Below are 11,996 nucleotides of genomic sequence, written 5' to 3'. Positions count from 1 at the left end.
AGAGAGAGAGAGATTAGATTACGAGGGGGGCGAACATATATACAATGACATAATGACATTTGCACACAAATCAAATGAAATAAATCATACACGAACTAAGACATTACGTTTCAACTAAAATATATCGTAGGCTTACATGAACTAAGACATAACAACACTACCTAGCCGAAATGCTTTGTACGCGCATAAACTGACAACTTTCGAACAATACCTTCATTCACAGATGCCATAAGCATAGAAAACTTGTGTAAACTTGGGTTTCTATAAAACTTAGCAGGAATAAACTGTTATCGCAAATCACGAAGTGCGGGGCAACAAAGCACAAAATGAAACTCATCTTCCTTACTTTCCCTGCACAAAGGGCATAACAACATATCCGCATCGTATCTCTTATATCGATTAACGTGCACAAATAGTTCTGTTATTCTACCTCGGAATCTTGCCATAATAATTTTCAAATGCCTATCCATGTTCAATAATAAATAAGGTTTTACTTCGTGCACAGTGCAAAATGTCCTATATAACGCAAATCTATCACTGCTCTGAACATGAAAATTCCATTCCTGCCATCTACAATCAATCAATCTTTCTCTGAAATCTTTCAAAAAACGGTTCTCATCTTGCACTCCTTGATTCATCCATACAAACCCAAAACCATTCTGACATAATTTACAACGTACACTAGACACCCAGTTTCTTTTACCTCTTTCATCCAGTTCACGCAACATTTTATAGGCTTTATGTGGCAATCTATTTACGTCCATTCTTAACAACTTCAACCAATATTTAACACAACGTATTGCAGCATTCACATAAATAGGATACCTATTCATCTCGCCGTACACAAAATCGTTGGGTGTGCGTGATCCAACACCAAGAAATTTCTTTAGGGCAAATAAATGAACTTTTTCAGACTGTAATGCAGATTTCTCAAGACCCCACAGTTCAGCTCCATATATTGCAATTGGCAAAACCTGAGAATCAAATAATTTTAAATAAACTTTCAAATTATTATTACAAAGCTTGGACACATTTTGCAATATACACAACAATGCGTTTTTCGCTTTGCTTGCAAGGTCATAACAAGTGGCGGTAAAACTGAGTTTTGTGGAAAACAATATTCCTAAATACTTATAAACATTAACCACTGGCATTATCTTTCCATCATACTTCCATTTCTCTCTTACACTCAAGTATCCACCCTTCCGAAAAACAACAATATTACTCTTTTCATATTTACTTTAAGGTGTAAATTTGATGCTGCATGTTGCAAATTATTCAACTGCGTCTGTAGACCAACCACAGTCTCAGATAATAGAACAACATCATCAGCCAATAATAAAATAAATAACTCCATATAATCATTCAAAAACTGTGCACCATGTCTTCCTTTTTCAATAATTTCCAAAGCCAACTCGTTTATAAAGAGAGAAAACAAAAGAGGACTACAAACATCACCTTGTTTCACACCGAAGGAACACTTAATATAATCAGTCAAATGTACACCACATTTCAGTTATTTAACATTTTCATACATACTTTTAATGCAACGGAACAACTTTCCTTTTATGCCATTTTTCAACAAAATTGGCCACATCAGGTTACGATCGATAGAATCAAATGCTTTTTCAAAATCTATAAATGCCACATAGAGTTTACGATTAAAAGAAAACTGCTTCTGTACAAACGCCAACAATGTAAACATATGATCGACAGTTGAATAATTCTTTTTAAACCCAGCTTGATATTCTCCGGTAAGATTATAACGTTCACTCCATTCTTGAAGTCTACAGTTGATAATTGTACTATACACTTTACTACTCACATCACAGAGTGATATTCCTCGATAATTACTTGGATCATTAGCATCACCTTTTTTGAATAACGGGAGTACAAATGATTCGGTCCAAGCTTCTGGAAAAATACCTTTATCAAATAGAACATTAAACAATTTCACAGAGAGAGAGAGAGAGAGAGAGAGAGAGAGAGAGAGAGAGAGAGAGAGAGAGAGAGAGAGAGAGAGAGAGAGAGAGAGAGAGAGAGAGAGAGAGAGAGAGAGAGAGAGAGAGGGGTGAGAGTTGGGGTGGAGGGTCAATGTACATAATTTATCTCAAATACATCTACCAAATGAAACAGAAAATAGGCAGCTTGTGTCGAAGTTCAAAAGTTTTTGTTGCGGTGCTTTTTTTCTGAGACAATTTTCCTTTTTGAGAGTTAATATGTAATTTTTGTTTTTTCTTTACAGAGACAAAAAAGCGAGAGAAAAACCCGGGAGGGATGGATAGACGGTAGAAAGGAAAGACAGGGGAAATGCGATTTAGAGACAAAGACAGAATTTAATTGAATTACATCATTAAACTTTACCAGCAACAGAGAGACTGGTCGAGAGAGTGAGAGAGAGAGAGAGAGAGAAAGAGAGAGAGAGAGAGAGATGGAGGGGGCGATAGGGTGAAGGGGGGGGGGGGGAGGGGGCAGCGCAAAGTACACAGTTCGTTTTAAATACTTTGATGTAATTCAAACAATTCAGAAAAAGTAAACAAATGTATCAATGTTTTCTCTTTCTCTGTCTCTGTCTCCATCTATCTCTCCCTCTCATCAGTGACGTAGAAGGGGAACACGAGTATTAGTGGTTGCAATTATATAACCTGCCCTGTTATATAGTGCTATATAGTGCTATATGTCTTATGTAAAAACAATGTCCTGTTTGTATTATTGTTATGTACCACGCCTGAATTTCTCTATGAGATAATAAAGTATTCTTATTCTTATTCTTCTTATACCCCCAAAAGACGCTCCGTTAAGGAGTTACCCCGACAAAATATGCACAGTTTGGTTTTATGATACAAAGTTAGCCCTTTCTTTGCTGCATCAGAATTTGACATTTAAAATATGATTCTAACGTGGCGATTGTAGACAATTGATGGAATGTGGGGTAACTGTGGGTATTTCCAGGCGGTCTTTTTTCTACCTGGTTGCCGTTCATCTAAGTAGTTTTTACCGTTTTATATTCAATTAAATAACGAAAACTATTGATTTTGTGAAAGTACACCCCTTGAATATAACGATAAAGTAATAAGAGTCGTAGATCTCAACTTTGTTCGCGTTTTATGGGGCATTACGTCATCCATGATGGCGTCAGTATTTTGCGTTTTCCGGTCATAGTGCATATAACTTTAGTGTTTTCTACGAGCACAGACTACCAATCTTCACAAACCGGCACGGTGGCCTAGTGGTAAGGCGTCCGCCCCGTGATCGGGAGGTCGTGGGTTCGAACCCAGGCCGGGTCATACCTAAGACTTTAAAATTGGCAATCTAGTGGCTGCTCCGCCTGGCGTCTGGCATTATGGGGTTAGTGCTAGGACTGGTTGGTCCGGTGTCAGAATAATGTGACTGGGTGAGACATGAAGCCTGTGCTGCGACTTCTGTCTTGTGTGTGGCGCACGTTATATGTCAAAGCAGCACCGCCCTGATATGGCCCTTCGTGGTCGGCTGGGCGTTAAGCAAACCAAAAAAAAACAAAAAAAATCTTCACAAATAAAGCATGTGAGCATTGTGTGATGTACCGTGAATATTACGATATGCATTTGGTATGGTTTTACTCTGCAACAGTCGGGATAACCTGTATATTGTAACTTTACCCCCATTTTGTAAGAATCTGTACGTGCATGCCAGAGTTGTATTAGTAGTGCTCCAGAGAAAACTATTTTAGGAAAACATATCAAATTTGAAAAACATATCTTGGAGTGCATATTTATCCACAAAGAGTGTTTTTAATTTAGCATTAAGGTTATTTTTTTAAACTTTTGATTGTACGTGACAGTGGATGGTACGTAAAAATTACTAAGCAGTGTTATTTTGCATTTGTGTTTGAGAAAAGGACTGGTTAAGACGAGGTGAACAAATGTTAATGGTAATTTAACAAAGTATTAATGCATCCTGCTATTTAAAGGCATTTCATGGGATATAAATGCTGGTTATTCCCCTCAGACGCGTAAAAACGTTCAAACCAAAAATGCCGCGTCAGGCTTCAGTAATGGTCATAGTGTGTAGAGTTAAACAAAATATCAGTGGCAGCTACATTTATAATAATTATATAGATCTACAAAAATAAATCTCTTATAGATAAGAATGTCATTTGTCATTAATATAAACCATATCTACTTAGGATCGCCGGTCGATCATTATTTACAGTCCACTGCTACGACATACTACTACAGGAGCTTGTATCCAATCGCCGGTCGATCATTATTTACAGTCCACTACTACGACATACTACTACTATATACTACAAGGTCCTGTGAAGCAATGGACGGAAAAGACACTTCACAGTACGCTCATGTGTGACCTTTCGGCTTTTGCACCCTCGGGACCCTCTAGTAACTTCTGCAGTGGGGGTCCATGGACCCTCTAAATATTGAAAGTGGAGGTCCCGGGACTCTCTAGGAGAGGCGTCCAGTGTGTGTGTGTGCGTGCGTGCGTGCGTGCGTGCGTGTATGTATGTGCGAGCGTGCGTGCGTGTGTGTTTGTGTGTGTGTGTTAATTAGAGATAGCGTGTAGAAAGACAATCACAGATAGAAAGGGACAGAGAGAGACAGAGGAAAACAATTGTGAGAGATTAGAAGAGAAAGGAGAGATATAAAAGAACAATCAGGAATATTAAATTAAAAGAGCGCCTATGTGATTGTCAAAATACATTACAAATATCGTATGTCATTTTGGATTCTAAACAACGAAGTGACTGTGGTAAGATGAACAAAGTTAAAAAAAAAAAAAAAACAAAGGATTACTGTTCTCACCGATACAAAGACGACACAAGACGATAACGAATTTTCGCTTCTGGAAGCTTCATCAGGAAAAACAAGAACACAAAAGACAACAAAAAGCAGACGCAACACGGAACGAACAAGGTTTGAAAGAAAATGGAGGGGAAACACGCAAAAAGGGGAAGAAACTCTAGGAACGGAAATGAATAAAAGGGGAGAGAAGTGGTTGGATGATGTCAAGGGACAGGCATACAGACTAAAAGTAATACACATTCATAAAGAGGGGGGGGGGGGAGAAAGGGGGATAATAAAAAAAGAAAAAAGGGGGAAAACACACGCACGCACGCACGCACGCACACACACACACACACACACACACACACACACACACACACACACACACACACAAAACCAAACACATAAACACACACAGAAACAAACACACACACACACACATACACACACACAAATACAAAAATACACACACACCTACCGTAAAACCACAGTATGTTTGGGGAATACAAGTACATCACATGTGGATGTGCCCAGGGATAAAATGAAATTGGACTCTACTTGTTTTCTGTCTGTGGAGGTGCTGTACATTTGCCAGACACCTTTCACACGTGCATCCAGGGAGGTGTGGTTGCTGCTGTTGAAATGTTGGGCAACAGACCTACAGCGGCGATGCCGAATATATCTGCCAGATGTTCGGTGAAGCGGGTAGAGAGAGTTCTTTCGGTCTCACCAATGTAGAGTACTTTGGGGCATTTGAGACAGGATATGGCATAGATGAGGTTGCGGCTTGTGCAAGAGAACGTGCGTTTAATTTTGAAATTTTTTGGGGGGCCGGTCAGAGTGGTAGAATGGCAAATGTGGGGGCAGGTGTGGCAACGAGGGTTCTGGCATGCGTTTGTGCCGGGTTGTAGGGGAACTGGCGAACGAAGAGAGGATCGAACGTTGCGTCTGCTTTTTGTTGTCTTTTGTGTTCTTGTTTTTCCTGATGAAGCTTCTAGAAGCGAAAATTCGTTATCGTCTTGTGTCGTCTTTGTATCGGTGAGTACAGTAATCCTTTGTTTTTTAATTTTGGATTCTGTTAAATTGTCACAACAAAATATAGCACTGAATACAAAGAGAGTTGGAATTCTGATTCAGTGTGAAGCACCTGCTGTTCTATGACTTCGTCCTAAATGAGTCTGAATTACATTCACCGTTCTCAGTTTCCTGGCTGAAATTAAGCTTCAAACCTCTCCTATAACACAGACATACTTGTTCTCATGTCTATTTGCTTTGAAACAGCTTCTACCGGGGTTGTTTTTGATTGTTAGCAAACGCGAGTGTTTAACGAGGGCTTAATGTGTGCATATACTCATGACAACCTGTTGTGACGTCATACGCATGACGTTTTTCAAATCAACAGAGTTCGTTCTGGCTGTTGAAAGTCTGACCAATTAAACATAATATCTTTTGTCATCAGTTAAAGCTTACACAATGCTCAATCCCAAGGCAATTTGAGGGAACTTGTGTTTTACACGTGATTTGTTTTAGGGGGGTAGGGTGACGTATAAAGGTAACGTTAAAAAAACACGCCTTGAGTGTACATACCAAGACATGTCAGTGAAAGCCAGGTTATTTCTCCAAATGTGAGTTCAACTGCTGGGCACATTCAACGATTGATTTCGGCCTTACAGAAGTAGACGCTAGGAGTAACAGAAGAAAGTTAGACGTAAACTAGGAAAAATGTCATCTAATTTCAGAGAGAACACTATCATAATAACAAATTACTTGTTAAAACCTAAGGTAATTCTTTGTGCTTCAATTCTGGCACTCTAGTTGCTAGCATGCACAGGGATTTTTTTGTTTTATTAATGAAATAATACAAGTAGGCAGAAACTGAATTTCAGCATGTGTTGTATCATTAAAAACTGAAATTTCTAAAATCGCCACGTTAGAATCGAGTTTATTTTGACATTTTTCACTTTAAAAATGATTGTTCTCAATAATTAGACACATCTTATTCTGTGCATATTTTTGTCGGGGTAGACCGTTAAATGAGACTGATAATTGCAGCACTATATATGCAATTGACACGTTAAAGACGGGCGCAGTGGCGTGGTGGTAAGACGTCGGCCTCCTAATCGGGAGGTCGTGAGTTCGAATCCCGGTCGCTGCCGCCTGGTGGGTTAAGAGTGGAGATTTTTCCGATCTCCCAGGTCAACTTATGTGCAGACCTGCTAGTGACTTAACCCCCTTCGTGTGTACACGCAAGCACAAGACCAAGTGCGCACGGAAAAGATCCTGTAATCCATGTCGGAGTTCGGTGGGTTATGGAAACACGAAAATACCCAGCATGCCTACTCAACGAAAGCGGAGTGAGCTGACTATGCTCTCAGTATAGTTTGGGGAACCCAAATGGGCAAACGAGCTCACACGTAACCAGAAAATTCTGGAACGCTGAAGAAGAAGAAGAAGAAGACACGTTAAATAAAAACACAAGTCAATCTCCAAACCCATAATTATATCAATTTCTTTTCAGCGCACTGTCAAGACCAAACGCAAAGAGAAAAACCCACTCACAATGGAAGGAAGTCTTAATCAATTTCATAGATTCGTTGTGGTTAATCGGGCTATTTCGTTGGCAGGTCTCGCACAATCATCGGTTTGTATTCCAACGGAAGAATACGGACAGGGAAATATGCAGACAATGGCACCCCTTGTGTGCTTTGTGTCTGTTTCAGTTCAAACAAACCATGCTACATTGTTGGGGGAAATTGCTGTGACTCGATATGGAATTGATTGAAAACACCTGGGACATGTGAGGTTTCATGACTTGTTCGGGAAGTAGTGTAGCCTACTGTAAACTTCTATTGCGCGTACAGTTACACTTGTAGCAGATGGACATCACAGCTGTTATTCATATGAACAATGAAATTCCGTCAAAATTGTCGACTTTGTATTTATTTTGAATGAAAGGAGGAATTGTACCAATCGGTTCTGTGGTGTAGTGGTTATCACGTCTGCTTTACACGCAGAAGGTCGCGAGTTCGAGCCTCGCCAGAACCTCTATTTTTTCTCCTTTTTTACATTTAGTCAAGTTTTGACTAAATGTTTTAACATAGAGGTGGAATCGAGACGAGGGTCGTGGTGTGTGTGTGTCTGTGCGTGTGTGTGTGTGTAGAGCGATTCAGACCAAACTACTGAACCGATCTTTATAAAATTTGACATGAGAGTTCCTGGGAATGATATCCCCGGATGGTTTTTTCTTTTTTTCGATAAATACTTTTGATGACGTCATATCCGGCTTTTTGTAAAAGTTGAGGCGGCACTGTCACACCCTCATTTTTCAATCAAATTGATTGACATTTTTGTAAAGCAATCTTCGACAAAGGCCAGACTTCGGTATTGCATTTCAGCTTGGTGGCTTAAAAATTATTAATGACTTTGGTCATTAAAAATCTGAAAATTGTAATAATTTTTTTTATATAAACCGATCCAAATTTACGTTCATCTTATTCTCCATCATTTCCTGATTCCAAAAACATATAACTATGTTATATTTGGATTAAAAACAAGCTCTGAAAATTAAAAATATAAAAATTATTATCAAAATTAAATTTCCGAAATCGATTTAAAAACAATTTCATCTTATTCCTTGTCGGTTCCTGATTCCAAAAACATATAGATATGATATGTATGGATTAAAAACACGCTCAGAAAGTTAAAACGAAGAGAGGTACAGAAAAGCGTGCTATGCAGCACAGCGAAACCACTACCGCGCTGAACAGGCTCGTCAGTTTCACTCCGTTATGCACAAGCGGCGGACTACGGTCATTGTGAAAAAATGCAGTGCGTTCAGTTTCATTCTGTGAGTTCGACAGCTTGACTAAATGTAGTAATTTCGCCTTACGCGACTTGTTTACATTTAGTAAAGTTTTGACTAAATGTTTTAACATAGAGGGGGAATCGAGACGAGGGTCGTGGTGTATGTGTGTGTGTCTGTCTGTCTGTCTGTGCGTGTGTGTGTGTGTAGAGCGATTCAGACCAAACTACTGGACCGATCTTTATGAAATTTGACATGAGAGTTCCTGGGTATGATATCCCAGGGCATTTTTTTATTATTTTCGATAAATACTTTTGATGACGTCATATCCGGCTTTTTGTAAACGTTGAGGCGGCACTGTCACACCCTCATTTTTCAATCAAATTGATTGAAATTTTTGTAAAGCAATCTTCGACGAAGGCCGGACTTTGGTATTGCATTTCAGCTTGGTGGCTTAAAAATTAATTAATGACTTTGGTCATTAAAAATCTGAAAATTGTAATATTTTTTTTTATATAAACCGATCCAAATTTACGTTCATCTTATTCTACATCATTTCCTGATTCCAAAAACATATAAATATGTTATATTGTTTTATTAAAAACAAGCTCTGAAAATTAAAAATATAAAAATTATGATCAAAATTAAATTTCCGAAATCGATTTAAAAACAATTTCATCTTATTTCTTGTCGGTTCCTGATTCCAAAAACATATAGATATGATATGTTTGGATTAAAAACACGCTCAGAAAGTTAAAACGAAGAGAGGTACAGAAAAGCGTGCTATGCAGCACAGCGAAACCACTACCGCGCTCGTCAGTTTCACTCCGTTTTGCACAAGCGGCGGACTACGGTCATTGTGAAAAAATGCAGTGCGTTCAGTTTCATTCTGTGAGTTCCACAGCTTGACTAAATGTAGTAATTTCGCCTTACGCGACTTGTTTACATTTGGTCAAGTTTTTGACTTAACGATTTCAGATAGATCAGGAATCGAGACGAGGGTGGTGGTGGTGATGGTAGTGTTGTGTGTGTGTGTGTGTGTGTGTGTGTGTGTGTGTGTGTGTGTGTGTGTGTGTGTGTGTGTGTGTGTGTGTGTGTGTGGAGCGTTTCCCAGAAACCTACTGGAGAGATCATCATAAAACTTGATATATACTTTCTTTCAGATGATATCCCAACCAGTGGGTTTTTTTTTAATTTTTCGATTAAAGTCTTTGACGACGTCATATCCGGTTTACTGAAAGAGTTGAGGCGTAATTGTGACGATCTCATTTTTTAATCAAATTAATTGTAATTTTGTCAAACTAGAAATGTTGATGACTGACCCCGAGTTTTCAGTGTTGATCTTTTAGTCTCAGGTCGACATATTGAATGATTCTTTGGATATCGCTTCACGCGACTTGTTTAATATATAGTTTTGAACCTTCCGTTATGGGTACAGTACGTTGGCCGCGGACTTTTTCGATACATCGCTTTTTGGTAAGCGGACCATTACCATTTTTCAAATGAAGTAATTTTTCGTGAAGACATATTAATGAAATCTTCTATGTTTCACAGCAAACCCTTCCCTCTATGGAATATCACGCACTACAGCATGACCAAGTAACCTCGTGAAATTTTGTGAATACTCATCGTTTGCACACTGTGCAAAATATGCTTTAGACAGGATTTTCCTGTTTAGAAGTTACACAGCTGGCTGTGATGCATTGCAGAGAAGTGTAACGCCACTGTTTGTTATCAGTCATTATGAAGAATTTATTACCATCTAAGCCCCCAAACTTATTTCACTCGCCCCTTCATAGTTGTCAGTTTGTCCTGAATCGATCTTGAACGAAATTCAGAGACATAAACGTACAGTTTTTACCTTTTAGTTTAAGTTGTCGAAAAGTAGCGACACTCAGTTGGAATATACACAGAAGTAAGAGGCTCATATTTGGCCAACATAAAGCTCCTGTCTGTGTGTGTCTGTGTGTGTGTGTATGTGTGTGTGTGTGTGCGTGTGTGTGTGTGTGTGTGTACGTGTGTGTGTGTGTGTGTGTCGGTGTGTGTGTCGGTGTGTGTGTGTGTGTGTCTGTGTCTGTGTGTGTGTGTGTGTGTGTGTGTGTGTGAGTGTGTGAGTGTGTGTGTTTGTTTGTCTGTGTGTGTCTGAGTGTGTGTGTGTGTGTGTGTGTGTGTGTGTGTGTGTGTGTGTGTGTGTGTGTGTGTGTATGGGGGAGGGGGTGGCTGTGTGCGTGCGTGCGTGGGTGCGTGCGTGCGTGCGTGCGTGCGTGCGTGTGTGATCTGTTAATTTGTTTTAGTTTATTTTAAATAATTTTATTTTCGGAGCTGATCAAATATCCTTCACCCGAGACAGTAATCTTCCTGTTTGTGTGGCATGTATTTTAAAGAGGGGACTTTTACGAAATTAACTTTGGTTTTTATTTTGACCTTCCTGGGTGAAATGTACAAGGGTAACTCTGTAAATACAATTATTTGTGTTAAATTGTTCGTGCGCTGATGATTTTGAAATTTTGAGGTTCGAGGGAGGAGGGATGCGTTCAAGTGTCTCTATATGCATGCTGTTGCATTGGAAATAAGAGTAGGGACAATTAGGTTAGGCGTCAATTACAAATTGACAGGCTCAAATGGAAGCCTGCGAATGTTATTGCAATTTTATCTGGTACCTATTTTCTGATTTTAAGCGGTTGCAACAAGGCCGACATGATTCTTTTCTGTTCGAATACTCTTTGCAGTCACTTACCTGAAGTCCACAAAAAATGTGTTTCTGTGTTACTGCCTTTCCCAGGGGCGGATCCAGGAGGAGGGGGGGTGGGGGGTGGGGGACTCCGGGGTTTCTGAAAACGCCCCCCTAGCCTAAATTTTTTTTTTAAATATTAAAAAAATTAAAATTAAAACAAAATTGAGAATAAAGAAAAACTAATGGCTCAGATTGCACCACATTGCTCCATTTTCCTTGATTTTTAATAAAATTTTCCGGGGGGGGTGCACGCCCCCGGACACCCCCAGGAGCCGGCCTTTGTCTTCTAAGTGACGGTTTTGGAAAGTAGTTGGGTAATTTGTCGGCTCAGGTTGCACCAGATCGATAAATTGTCCTTGTTTTGATCCAAATTTGTCTTCTTAAATTTACTTTTGGCAAGGTGTATAAGGTGAGTTTCTTGGCTCAGATTGCACCAAATTGTTCCATATTCCTTGTTTATATCAACATTTTCCGGGGGAGCATACCCCCGGACCCCCCTAAGAGGTTCGAACGCTTCGCGAAATTCGCGCCCTCAACAAAACGCTTAGCGTCGTCGAATTGTCCCTAAAAGAAATGTGGACCCCCCCCCCCCCCTAAAATTGATGTGATCCGTCCCTGCTTTTACTCTGATCTGCTTAATTTTTGCACGTATTTTTTCTTCTTTCTGTGTGGTCGAGGGAAA

The 11,996-nt window shown here is 39.5% G+C and overlaps 1 non-coding gene across 1 annotated transcript; it reads left to right on the top strand.

Annotated features, from left to right (window-relative positions):
* Nucleotides 1–7,750: 7,750 nt before the first annotated feature.
* Trnav-uac (transfer RNA valine (anticodon UAC)) lies at nt 7,751–7,823 on the top strand. The gene has a single exon. It is a non-coding gene; the product is annotated as a tRNA-Val (tRNA).
* The last annotated feature ends 4,173 nt before the right edge of the window (nt 7,824–11,996 follow it).

This window comes from Littorina saxatilis, linkage group LG5 (assembly GCF_037325665.1).
Source record: "Littorina saxatilis isolate snail1 linkage group LG5, US_GU_Lsax_2.0, whole genome shotgun sequence".
Lineage (NCBI taxonomy): Eukaryota > Metazoa > Mollusca > Gastropoda > Littorinimorpha > Littorinidae > Littorina > Littorina saxatilis.
This window is presented reverse-complemented; position numbering and strand designations above follow the sequence as displayed.